This window comes from Tubulanus polymorphus, chromosome 3 (genome assembly GCF_964204645.1).
Source record: "Tubulanus polymorphus chromosome 3, tnTubPoly1.2, whole genome shotgun sequence".
In the NCBI taxonomy this organism is placed as follows: Eukaryota; Metazoa; Nemertea; class Palaeonemertea; order Tubulaniformes; family Tubulanidae; genus Tubulanus; species Tubulanus polymorphus.
This window is the reverse complement of record NC_134027.1, coordinates 5,918,699-5,931,753: the sequence shown is the minus strand read 5'-3', so window position 1 is coordinate 5,931,753 and position 13,055 is coordinate 5,918,699.

Sequence of the window (13,055 nt, the reverse complement as noted above, 5' to 3'; positions counted from 1 at the left end):
TAGACGGATTCATATCTCTACGTAATCACTCTACATCGACGGGTTTATTACGGTAAATAAAACTGACATTTTAACCATGTTCACTCGTGGTCGATGACTTCATCTTCTCATCGTGCATCAGCAATAACCATCAATGTCCGCACAAACTTTATAATTCGCTAAATACGGACGCATGATTTGTCGAATTGTTTTGTTTGAAAGAAGATTCTTTGACTTTCGACTTTGTGACCACCTTTGACATCGTGACGATTGTTTGTATCCGACGCGGGCTTACCACATGGCTGGTTTGAAGATCAACTTACTGCGGATGTAATTTCTTGTACTTTGTTCGTGACCAAGATCTATCATCCAAACGGTTTGAAAGAAGATACTAAATTAAACCTTTGACTGTCGTGTCTACTGGATCTAATGTCGTTTCACCGAACAGCACTATTATTTGATGTCTCATCTAGTTGGTTTTTGGAATGACCCATCAGAGAAAATCTTTCAGGAAAACAAAAATTGATTTTCCTATCTAGTCTTATTGCTATATAGAGATTCTGCCGCCACGAATGGCTCTTCCTCCACGTGTACTTCCACATGGAGATTTGTCACTATTTCGACCGTTTATTGTAGGTAATATCAGTAATGCTTGCAGTAACAAAGAAAATGCGTCGGGAAATGTGTTTTTGCACGATGACGATCGAGGGACTATTCGGTCCATTACTGTGGAGAGAAGTGCATATTGCCACTGTTTCTCATTCACTGCGCATCACTTGACGCCCAACTGGGATATACCGAGAACTAAGCGTAATTAGACAAGATTGCCAATTTGGCCCTAACGCTCACTGTGCTTACAATAGCAAGGACATCGAAAGTGGCCTCGTCTACTCACGAAAATATTGACCACTGCTTACTGGGAACTCGACGGTCGCAAATCGTTTTGATCCACGTGTCAAGCTAAATTACTTTCTGATCCTCGGTGACAAGTTTGCAGCATTAAGCCCGAACGAATTGTCCATGTTGTCCATGTTACGGATATGTAACATGGACAATTCATGTCAGAAATATGACAAACCCAAATAAACTTATAGTACAATAATCTTAAATGCAAGTCTCCCCAAATATTGTTTTGCTGTACGTAAAAAGAACAGGATTTGCAGAAATGCATTTTTAGTTTTTATAATTCTCATGTAGTGAATCCATTGCTAGCGTCGAAAGCGTGAAATCTTTTTTTGTAGATCCAAGACACATAATCATTTTGATAGAAAATGATTTTCTGTGCAAAAAAAATCACACAGAGAATAATTTCTGTTTAAATTGATAATTTTTCTCGACAGCGCCCATTTTTCTGCACGATAAAAAAATGATTTTCTGTAAGTAACTTTGTTTGAGGGAGGCACAAAAAAAGATTAATTTAATTTTCGTCAGGATGCTGCCGTGTAGAAATATCTTTAATAATTGATGTTTCAATTTCTGCGTTGATTTCAGCTTGTATAGCATTAGACTCGTGTCAACAATCCGATAACAGAATGATTCAATTCGGGTCGAGTGTGCACCATCTCAATTACTGGAGTAACTATCTTCGGTGATGGTTAATTGACATATTCACGACGTTTCAATGATACTCCGAACCGTGATCAAATTCCCAAATAAGGGCCTGGGTTAGGAGTCGAACTTTAATGGTAAGAGCACAGTTAATGGCTTTATTGTTCACGGAACGATAACTGTGGACTTATAAAAAAAGTCTACAAGACTAAATGCTTGGTTCCCTAAGGATTCTGCAGATAGATTAATAACATATCCATGGTACAATGGTTCGGCCCATGTCAATACAAGGACACTGCATCCCTCCGAATGTCTTGCTACACAATGTACCGAACAGCTTTTAGCTCCTTCACCCGTAAAAAGCTGTTCGTCGGGCTATGTCCAGTGCATTCATTCCGCCGATGATTGATCTGTTTATTAATCTATTCCATCTAAGATATGTTATAGACACGCGCTGTCGTTTGGACTTACGTCAATCGCGGATCATTCTATCCATACAAAATATTGCGCTCTCAAAAAACGTGTGCAAAACAATGATTCGAAGAGAGATTTGAAGTGAATTTTCGATGGAAAATCCGATGTTTCGTGTGATCTTATTACATGACTAGAATATCTAATGAATCATTGAACAATATCTTCCTATTCTCATCGATTTTCCGATATTTAATCTAGAAATACGAATTATAAATTACAATTATAATTTTGTAAAATATGATATCATATACATTGTTTTTCCTTAGAATTCGCCCAGTTGTGCGCGCACTTAGATCATCCAATAGTATCAGATAGTGATTATTCAGACAATGATAATCCAACACTGCTAAGACGTTACTTATGGTGTAGAGGTGTTGATTTTTAAATGCAGATGGAAATGATGAATCCAGGGCTGTAACACTGAGATGGCAACAAACGGTTCCTTAATTAAACACTTACGTATCCTACAAAAAAAAATCGGCCAAGAAAGACCAGTTAGCTGAGATGTCCTGATTGTCATTATTGCGGTGTAAAAATCTATTACGCGAATGTTAAAACATAATAGGCCGCGGTAGATACACAGATGTTCACCCTGTTAAACTGGTGCCGGGTTAGAATTGAACGTTGTCACAATCTCAGCGAAGTTGCATCTTATCGTCATAATCTGTTTCCCGTCGTATTACGTAAAATGTTCTTTCACCGCCTTCGCTATTTGGGTGACTTATTGGTGACATTTGACTAGACAGATAATCATACCAATTATAAGTTTCGTCCGTATCATATTATTAGCCTATACAAGACTATATATAGAAACGTTTATGAGCGTGGAAGGATGGCAAACGTGTGGAGAGATGTATCACATGATGCGCTTCATTGAGGCGACTTTGAGGGTCGAATTAGAATTTTTGTCGGATAGCCATTATGAGTTTGGTGTTTAAAACTCCTAGACGTTTATTGTAGAACAAATAAAACTAACTTGAATGTTAATTACGCCTACAAAAATTCATACATTGCATTGTCGACAATGTATAACATGATATAAATGATATAAATTAAGGATCAATGAAATTATTTTGATATTTAATACATCGACAATACTGAATATATAATCGCCGATATTGATGACGTAGTGAACATCGACTCACACACTACCACTTGAATAACGCAGTAGTTATCAATATGTAAAAGCATTTTTGTAGCAGTTTTTACCGCTTCATAAACAAGTTGTACTTAAAAAAAGATATTATGTAAAAATTGCGCCGGAAGAAAGTACGAGCTTTGTTTTGAGCATAAATTCATATTCGATTAAGTTCAACTTTATTGCGCATTGTATGTCATTTGACAGCTGTTGGGACGAAGATAAATTCGTTCCATTCAATTGACATCGGTTTTCGCTGAAACTATGCGGTCTACTCAATCATGAATTTCCGAAACATCTGTACCGTGTTAATTGTCGATTATGACAAATACACGACAGCGGGTGACAACATCACCAGTTGATTTTACTGTTACATATTTTGAAATGTCAGACTAGGGAGTCAATGCGTATGCCACGAACAAGCCTGAATTGTAAACGGCACATGACATAGGTTCTAAGCACGAAGCTTTGTTCGATTAGATGAAAGTAAGTGTACATATATTGATCCTATCGGATATAAAATACTATTCCTTTAGGGATGAAGTTTCCTACCATTTCTACACTACAGACCGTTTTAGATTATTAGATGCCCTTTCAACTGTTTTGTATCAAATGAATTCGGCGACTGTTACGAACGATGATTAACGCAGAAAAAAATAATCGATTATCGTCTAATTGAAGATTTCAGCGGCGAGAGTTTATCATACAAAATCTGATTTGATTAGAATCGTTCAGTGGCAAATCAAAAATAGAAGCACAGAGTAATGGTATATAACCCAGTCGTTTAAATCTTTACGGAACTAACCCATGCTTTCTTTTTGCAAATAAACCAAGGCGATTGACTGTGGCGTACTAGCGTCGCGGCAGATGATTTTACGTAGTAGACATGACGTCACGGGGACACTACAACTACAAACAGCGCGCCAAGTTTCAGTCGATGCGAATGTCATAGCGGCGGCGGATGCGCTAAAGGCTGCGAAGTTGTTCGTACTCAACACTCGCAATTTGCGCTGATAATGGATGACGTGTGAGATTTCTTCAGTGAAACGAAAATATTTAGTTTTTCAGGGATCCTCGATATGTTTAGCTAAGCCGACTCTCTGATAAGCAGCTTTATTTTCGCGAGCGCCGGGCTAAAAAGAACACGGATTTCCACTAGGGAATACAGCTAAACGATAAGCCGAATGCGTGGATTCCGTTATTTTTTCTCCGTGAGCGTGTTGTGTACCTTGTAATCAGACTATTAAACAACGGTTAGACCATCTTATCCTTCCGAACGAACAAGCACTATAAATAAATGAAGAATCGACGTCGCAGAATTGAAAATCACCGATTTTTTCAGCTATGGATTTAGCAATCATTATAACATCAAGATTAACATCCATGAGAAAATAGAATCTGACTCGGTTGAGCTGGAATGAATCAAATAGATTAAATCTTCGCGTAATGGTGAGTATTTAATGCATTTTTCAGCTCGACAAATCCATAGAGATCATTGGAAAATAGGAATATTTTCAAAAGCACCGTAATAGTTCCAACTTTTTCGAAACATGAAGCACTAGATTTAATCGGCAAATATAACAAAATAAACGATTACTGTCTTGCGTAGAAATTTTGATAAACATTTTATGTTATTTTTTGGCTTGAGATTCAATTATGATTTTTGCGATCTATAAATATCTAAAACAATTTATTGATCATAATTTTTAGTTGTTACGTGTCGTCCATAAAATGAATGAAACCATCAAGCTGGTACATTCGTGAAACAATGATTTCTTTCACCTCATTAGAAAATCGAATAATACCTCCTACTGCGAGTGAATTACCCCTGACTGGTAGAACGATGACCACACTCAAACGTGGTGAACGGATAATAAGATAAAATCCCACTATTTACAGATTAAAAGAATTCAAAAACAAGAATTTATTTATTAAATCTAAAATATTTAAAAGACACGACGTTTCGATCTCACCCTAGAGATCATCACCTGACGATGATCTCTAGGGTGAGATCGAAACGTCGTGTCTTTTAAATATTTTAGATTTAATAAATAAATTCTTGTTTTTAAATTCTTTTAATCTGTAAATAGTGGGATTTTATCTTATTACCCCTGACTGGTAGAATTTTTAATTAGATTTTAATACGTTTTTGTTTTGACGTCTTTACAAGCGCAAATACATGTTCTGTCTAAATTTCGTTTCCTTTTGTGAAAAATATATCATAGATGATTAAATACTTCGGAATATTTCTGATTCATGCAGTTCTAGTATCGATAATTCTACTAAAGACATTCGCGTACTAATTTTTCATGTTAGTCGGCATCTTTATTTAAAAGGTTACTGGTCACCCTGCGCATTTTGTGCGTTGACAAAACTAATACGCAATATGACAACCGAATGGCAAGGATATTTGAATCCTGACTATCTGAGAGGATTGAGCCGTGATTAATGATACCCTGTCATAGAAGTCAACTGTGTGCATTTTCTAGATGGAAATAATCGCTATCATTGATGAAATAACGCAACACGCTCCAAGGACGATCTATCACAGAAAGTGTATACCATGATACTACGCGCAGGACAAGATAATTCCATGCGGAATTACACTAGATAAACACAATTTTCGAAGAAAGGAAAGCCTTATGATTTCAAACTAAAATGTTTTTTCAAATTGCATCGATTGAATTTTTGATTGAATAAGTCCCAATCAAATGGGTTGGACTTGGTTAAGCATTCACGATTAAATTAAACTATGTAGAGTTCTTTTCGGCCTTATTCCAGCAATAGAATAATCATTGATGCGCGTACTTTTTACATGCTATCATAGCTGGAAAGGTATGTTGACATGTTTTGTGACTAGCTGTTTCCAGCCCCAAAAGGTGACTTTACGATATTGGTGTTCTTGACAACATGGCGAATCCATAAATAGACAAAGCGAATATGTGTCGACCAAACGAACTTTGACATTTTCTTCAATTTGCATCGTTGAATAATAGAATGTATCCCACGTAACTACAACTAACATTTACAACTAACTATTTTTCGTTTTTTCGCTACTACTCCGAGCAGATTTCGATAACACTCGTAATGGGAAGGAGTATCATTTGCATAGATTCATCTTGATTCATTATTTAGGAGCTGATGGGTTTATTTTACATATACTCTTCGTGGTGCTCGTGCATACCCACATTGTGGAGAGTTAATTAACTGAAACGATTTTACGACTACAATTTCCTATTGTTCATATCGTATGCATTATTATTCACATGGGGGAAACATCTCGCGTTTAGCGCAGTTTTTGTAGATAGGACGATATCAAAGATTGGAAGAGAAAAATATCAAGTTATTTCACTGCATCCGCCGCGTGAAATAGCAAACATCTTTTTGAATTTTGTCTTAATATATTGCCATTCAGAAGGAGGTAGCCTGCTATAAATTCATTATATCTGATAGATATTCATATATGATGCATCGAATCAGTAGGCTTAAATCAGTAATTTATCCGACGAGGGGTAGACGAGTCATTTCTTAAATCTTTTTTTTTCACTTGATCGTTATAGATAAGCTCATATTACAGTTTCGCTCATTTTCTACACGCTGTGGCATTTACAGCAATTTGGAGAGAGAAAAGCAAGCAGGTCTGACTCTATTCAGTTCCAGCGAAAAAGACTTCCCAAGAAAATCATATAAGACTAAATACTCTACGTCGGAGCTCAAAATAATCCCATATTAGCAAAAAGTGTTGAATTACGTACGACGATATAAATGCATACATATACTGTATATTCCTAATAAGGGGGTTTGTATATAGAACAGAGCCAGATTCTGTCGAAGCCTGGGATTCTGAATTATCACACCGTTAAAATGGTGTTCATTCTCATTTTGGTCATTTTGGTCCGTAAGCAAGGTAACATGATTGTTCCCTTTATGATTCAAAACTATTCTGCCTCCTTTAATACGGCGCTCCTCAACCACCGATCGAATATTCCGCTAATAACAGTGCGCAATCAAAAAGAATAACTTAAAACATTTTCCGTGTCGTCGTGATCTGTATAAAACATATATAATAGCTATGCATGTTCGGAATATGAGAAATATTATATCATTTTAGATTATTTTCATATGATGTTTCTGGGTGGGGAATTTCAATGTACGTTAATGTTCTAATAGTATCGTAAAGCATTTCGGAAGGTGCCTAAGTTTGATGGTGTATGTCTTCGTTATATAAACTATCCGTCTCGCGAGTGATTGTGCCATCCCTCGTGGCTACGTAACATCACAGAAGTTAGTCACAAAGAATATACGCCGCAAGTGAGATTAACGGAAAGCGGAAGATAATCATAGCGTGCGCGTCCTGTTTTCAAAAATGATTAAATGTAAATCATACCTTGTCATCAACTGATAATTCAATCGAGAAGATATGCCTGCAGCAGCAACTATTAACCACTAAAACTAAAAGAGCAACTTTCAAGTTGACAGCTAATGAGTGCGATACGGTTTCCTATTGAACGTGAAAAAAGGAATATCTATGTCAAGTCTGCTGATACCGAGACGTCTTAAATGATTCCAGTCGGGCAGATATCGCTTAATTGGACATTTCCATTCAAATTTGAATATCTGAAAAAATCCCGAATAACGTTCTCATTTTCTATTCAGAGTAACTCAGAGGCTGATAGTTTGTGTTGATTAGTTTGCCTTGTCGCGAGTTACCCCAGCAAATACCATCCTGTATCGACTTGATAGCATAATGAATATGAGGTAAATTGTTTAGAATATCTATGTTATAATGAATATTGAGTTATCATCTTATGCCGATCTATTTTTAAATATGTCCGTTGCTGCAGCGCATTTAACTAACCAGATAAAGCCCAACGTCGCAAGACGTAGGGAAACATGGAAACAGCAGAAAAAAACATGTTTACGAGTGTTTCCCTGTTTCGTGTGCGTTTACGAGAAACTAGAAACATGATTTCGGGAAACAACGTTTGCGAGATCAAACATGTTTGATTTTGTGTATCTGCGTTTCCATATTTCCCTGCGTCGTGTGTGTGTGTGTATGTTGGGCTTTTAAACTTCATGAAGCTAAGAAATTCTTGGAGTTTGCTAGATTTGTGTTATTCGTTGAATTAATTAGGTATCAGTGGGTAATCAATATTTTTTTTTCGTTTGATAACACAAGAGAACAGTACGTTGTTGATTTACGCACCAGGTGTTTTTAGGTGTTATTACGTCAATTATCCATACCACGAACCCCGCTCTATACGACTTTCAACCAATGATTGATTACCGAACCAAACGAATAAACTGCGCTTGCGTAAGAAATAAGTGGTCAGATTTCATAATTTGACAAATTGATTGCCACCGATCAATCTTTGGACTTAACGACAATCTTTAAGAAAATGGAGATTTTCATCGTTATGTACCATCAGCGTTACATTAACATTAAGCCAATGATAAGTAGGATTCATTTCCTTTCGAGAATAACCAACTATAAAATACAGCAGGTGCAAATTATTTCTGAAAACATAAAAATAAATAGATGAATCATATATTCATATATGCCCGGAATGATTTTATATAAAAGAATGAAAATAGGAGAGCATCAAATAGGACGTGTTTTCTTCATGCATGCTTTGATGTTCTTTTTATTCGGCTTTCAATCAAATTTGAAAACCCGTACATCAAATGAATATGTTCATGCATAAAATGTCACGTTGAGGCTTTTTCCGTTCGGAATTGTGCTTGGAAAAAGATCAGAATATGTTCTGTAAATCTGATTTTGAAAAAGAAATCGAGAAAAGAACTTTGATTTTCTTGATAGCTCTTGAATTTTTAGTAAATTGATAAGATGCTGGTAGACTATGATAAAAAGGCCTTTGTATACATTTTGAATCTATTCAGCTTTGAAAACCTTCTTCCTCCAGTGCAACACAAAGAGCAGTATACTTCTATTTGATATGCATATGATTATAAGATATGGAAGAGGTAGGCGATTAAATCATGGATTTTGCTCTTGATTGACGCGAAATTCAGAAAATATTCGATAATCCTGATACCCGTTCTTCGTATATATAACTGTTAAACCAATTCGAGCGCAAATGAATATTGTCATATCATTTTGTGAGAAAAATATTATTATTATAGCCCATTATCAGTTATGACAGCTGTTCATAGTGCGGTTGAAACAAATATTACTTTATCAAAAGAAGCCACATCTGCATTATGGATACAGGCGACTGACTGTAGGTGTGTTTGTAACGGTTGCGAAAACACTAGATCCAACGATTAGTCCGACGTTCAATTGCTCTATCTCATCGTCAATATAAGATTTGAAGGGATTTATCAGTTAAATCTGAGAAGAATTAGCCGTGGGATTAATTCCTCTCGATCTGAGAGATATAAATGATTAATACTTTCCGTTGCCGTCGGTCAACGCTCTGGTCCCGGCTGATTTGATTGTTTATTCACAGAGTACCTAGACTGATACGGTTTTGCCCAATTAATTCACGTTTCGATGTGATTATCACGATTTTGGTCGCGCTGGTATGAGAATATTGAATGGACTTGTTGTTTGGAGATGTTATAGCTCGCAGCTACAGACGAAGAAAAGGTAAATCCGGTGCAATTAGGTGACATATTTCAGTTTTAAAAGCGGGATATCTCCGTAGGATCTATAGTCGCTTCCACAAAATCGCCATTCAAACGCAATAACTTTATTTCAAGACATTTGGTACAATTTTCTTTGCTCGGATATGTGATCTTATGTTTTTCACTACACGGTCAATTTCATAGTCAATAAATGTAATTAAAGTGGATGATATTGATGTCTGCACGAGGCTTAAAATCTAAAACTACCCCGAGCTTTTTATTATTCGACAGAACTGTGGCGTCATTCGTGTTTTAATAACGGCCTTTAACTAATGCGTAACTAAGACGACGCAAAAATGCAATAGTTACCGACGAATCAAAGTTTCAATTAAATACAACACGAGAATCATTTTAACCATCAATCAATAGTTGTATAATTACCACCTTGTACCTTGAATGGTAAAATAAAAATTGAGACAGAACAGAAAATCTACTCCGTTGCCAATTTTCTTTCGCAGACGGAGCCAATAGAAATGAATTGACATTTGTCCACAGTACGATATCGTATCGCGTTTCGCTCGTTCATTATGAACCACCAGTCCCAATAGACTCCTCGTCAAATATTGATCTCATTCACTGGACAAGAACATTAGATTTTTTGGCCGTATACTTTTTTTACGAACCATTCGTGAGCTCAAACCGCAAATGAAATTGATACACGTTGGGCATTAGATGGATACATTGTCGTAGCCCAGTTACTCTCGTATAAATTCCTTGGACCAGATCGCAAGAATCTGTGGTAACAATGTACTTTTAATGGTCACTATGTCAACTATTTGACGGTTAGTTTAACTGACTTTTGAGGAAATGGCCCCTGAAGATGTTGATAAAAATACCTCCATCTCATCAAATCAACATATTTCGTGACATATTGAATATTCTATTTTCGATCGATAGTTCTAGGGTCACCATGAAACAGCTGTGTTTAGATAACTAAAGCGAAAGGATTCCTTTTGTTTTCAGTACCACGGTGTTTTATTTAAACCAAGCCAGTCCAAAATGCAGATTACTTTTCTGATTTGTGTTGTGTGTGAGTCGTGATGTCCACAGATGTTTGATTTTTTTCCGATATAAAAATCAACCGGAAATGACACGAACGCAATAGCTAAATAGCTTTTTCATTGACTCTATTCTGATTTGAATAATGTTTTTATCAAATGGTTCTATGTTATTCTAAATATGCATAATCTTTGTCATTGGAAGACTGACGAGCTTGATTTGACTGTGGGCGCCAGGTCTACGGAAGTCAGTAGGTAAACGGTCGAAACTCAAGTCGATATTTCGGGAGAATTCCACGCAAAGTGAACAGATTCGATTTTCTTGTATCATTCAACGATTCGGTGAATTTATAGACTATTTTCTAGCTAATCGCTACTGGAACTATACTGGACAAGTCAATAGTGCATAACAGTTTATAGATAATCTCGATGAAATTAGGTTCACCGGAGGTTCAGTTACTTTGAAATCGACAATGAAACCAGCGTTTGATATCATATATACGCATTTCCCAATACATCATCGGCCGTCGATCATTGTTTCATTGCGGGGTCGATTGATGGGCAGTGTCTGCAACGCTTTGTGCCACGTTACTCGATTAGAGAAATTACTGAATAAACCCCGTGAAATCCAACTAGTTTAATAGGTTGTCATCGGCTGACCGATAAAGCGAGGGTTACATCAACACAGCTCTTACAATAATATCCTATCATTTCACACGAGATGAATGTTGTGTTCGGGTGGAAGGATATTTGAATTCCTGAAATTTCGTAGGAAAGAATTTATGATCATCGATATGTTTTAATTTTCTCACGACAATGGTCGAATTACGAAATGCGTGAAGAGTAAGTAAAGCTGCTTCGTTTCGATGTTCGTGAAAAACGATTGGTGGAGTCATTTAAGAAGTAGCGCACGTTTTCGTTTTATGGCGACATCAATTACCTATTCGGTTAACATAGATTTTAGAAATCATGTATTTTATGTATCTATACATGAATGTGTCGTAGGCTTGCCAAGACATATTATCCCGGTATTGCTCTGGAGAAAATCAGCCACCACACGTTCTTGATGTAAAATCACCTACATAGGAAATTGGGTTTAATTGGGTTTTTCTTTATCTATTCCAGCCTGCCCAATATCCGGATATGTATAGCCGATCTCCGTGCGTCATATTGTGCAGGATATTGCAAACGCTTTACTTGTCAATGTGTTCGAAGTGTTCGTGATATAGAATTAAAAGTTGCAACATTTCATTCACGTCATATTTCGCAACTTTTCCGGCATATGAAAAGATACTATTTCTCTGAGCAGAAGCACTTGGCTGTGAAAGTTTTCGTACTCTGTGGCGGGTGTACGACATTTACGTAATTGATTACAGCATCAAATTACTTTACGTTTTGAATGAATGCAGATTCGTTGGATTTCATGTATACTAAAAATCACACCTACACACATGAATACATGCATATATACAATATATGTGAAAGCTTTGCGAGATCCATTGTTTCAGATATTACTTTTATCATACAGCGAAGAACTGTTTTTTACGTTATCGATAGGTCTAGCTCGGATTTTTATTGTTCTTTTCTAGGAACTGCCTAGCTAAGGTTACTATACGACAGGATCAAAATGAGATTAAAGCTTATAAATCGATTCTTAAAGAGATTTTGCGAACGATTTCGCAAACAACTCAGTCTGTTATGTTCACTCACATAATAGTACTCGTATATATGTACAGACGCGGTAGAAATCTATCCGGTCGATCTCAATTCGATTCCCTATTGTGTCGTAAATATTGGATTTTGTTGATCCATTGTCGCAAACGCACTGAAAAAAATGTCATATACAAATGATATTGGTTTCATTGTATTTTATGTTCAGCAAACTCGGATCGATGGGACGGTAACGTGCTTCTGAAAATCTATTACCGAAAGAGTAAATGGTAAATATTAGTTCTTATGCGAAAATAGGCATTAGTGATCGATTTTGAGTCTGGTTTTCATCACGCAATATTCTTCAACGTGGTGGGTTCGGCAAAGACCAACGGACACGTATGGGAAAAAACGTTGTGAAAAACGTGTTTGATGTGTTTCGCTATGCCGTGTAGGTTGGGCTTAAAAGTCATTACCTCGTGGGGAACTTCGAATTCTCTAGCGAATGAACTTTTTTACTTTAACAGAACTTTAGCATTATCAGGGTTTCCGGTTTCGTAATATTCATTCTATGAAACGAAATCATTAAAAACTCTTTTTCGCTGTTTGCATCATTCGGG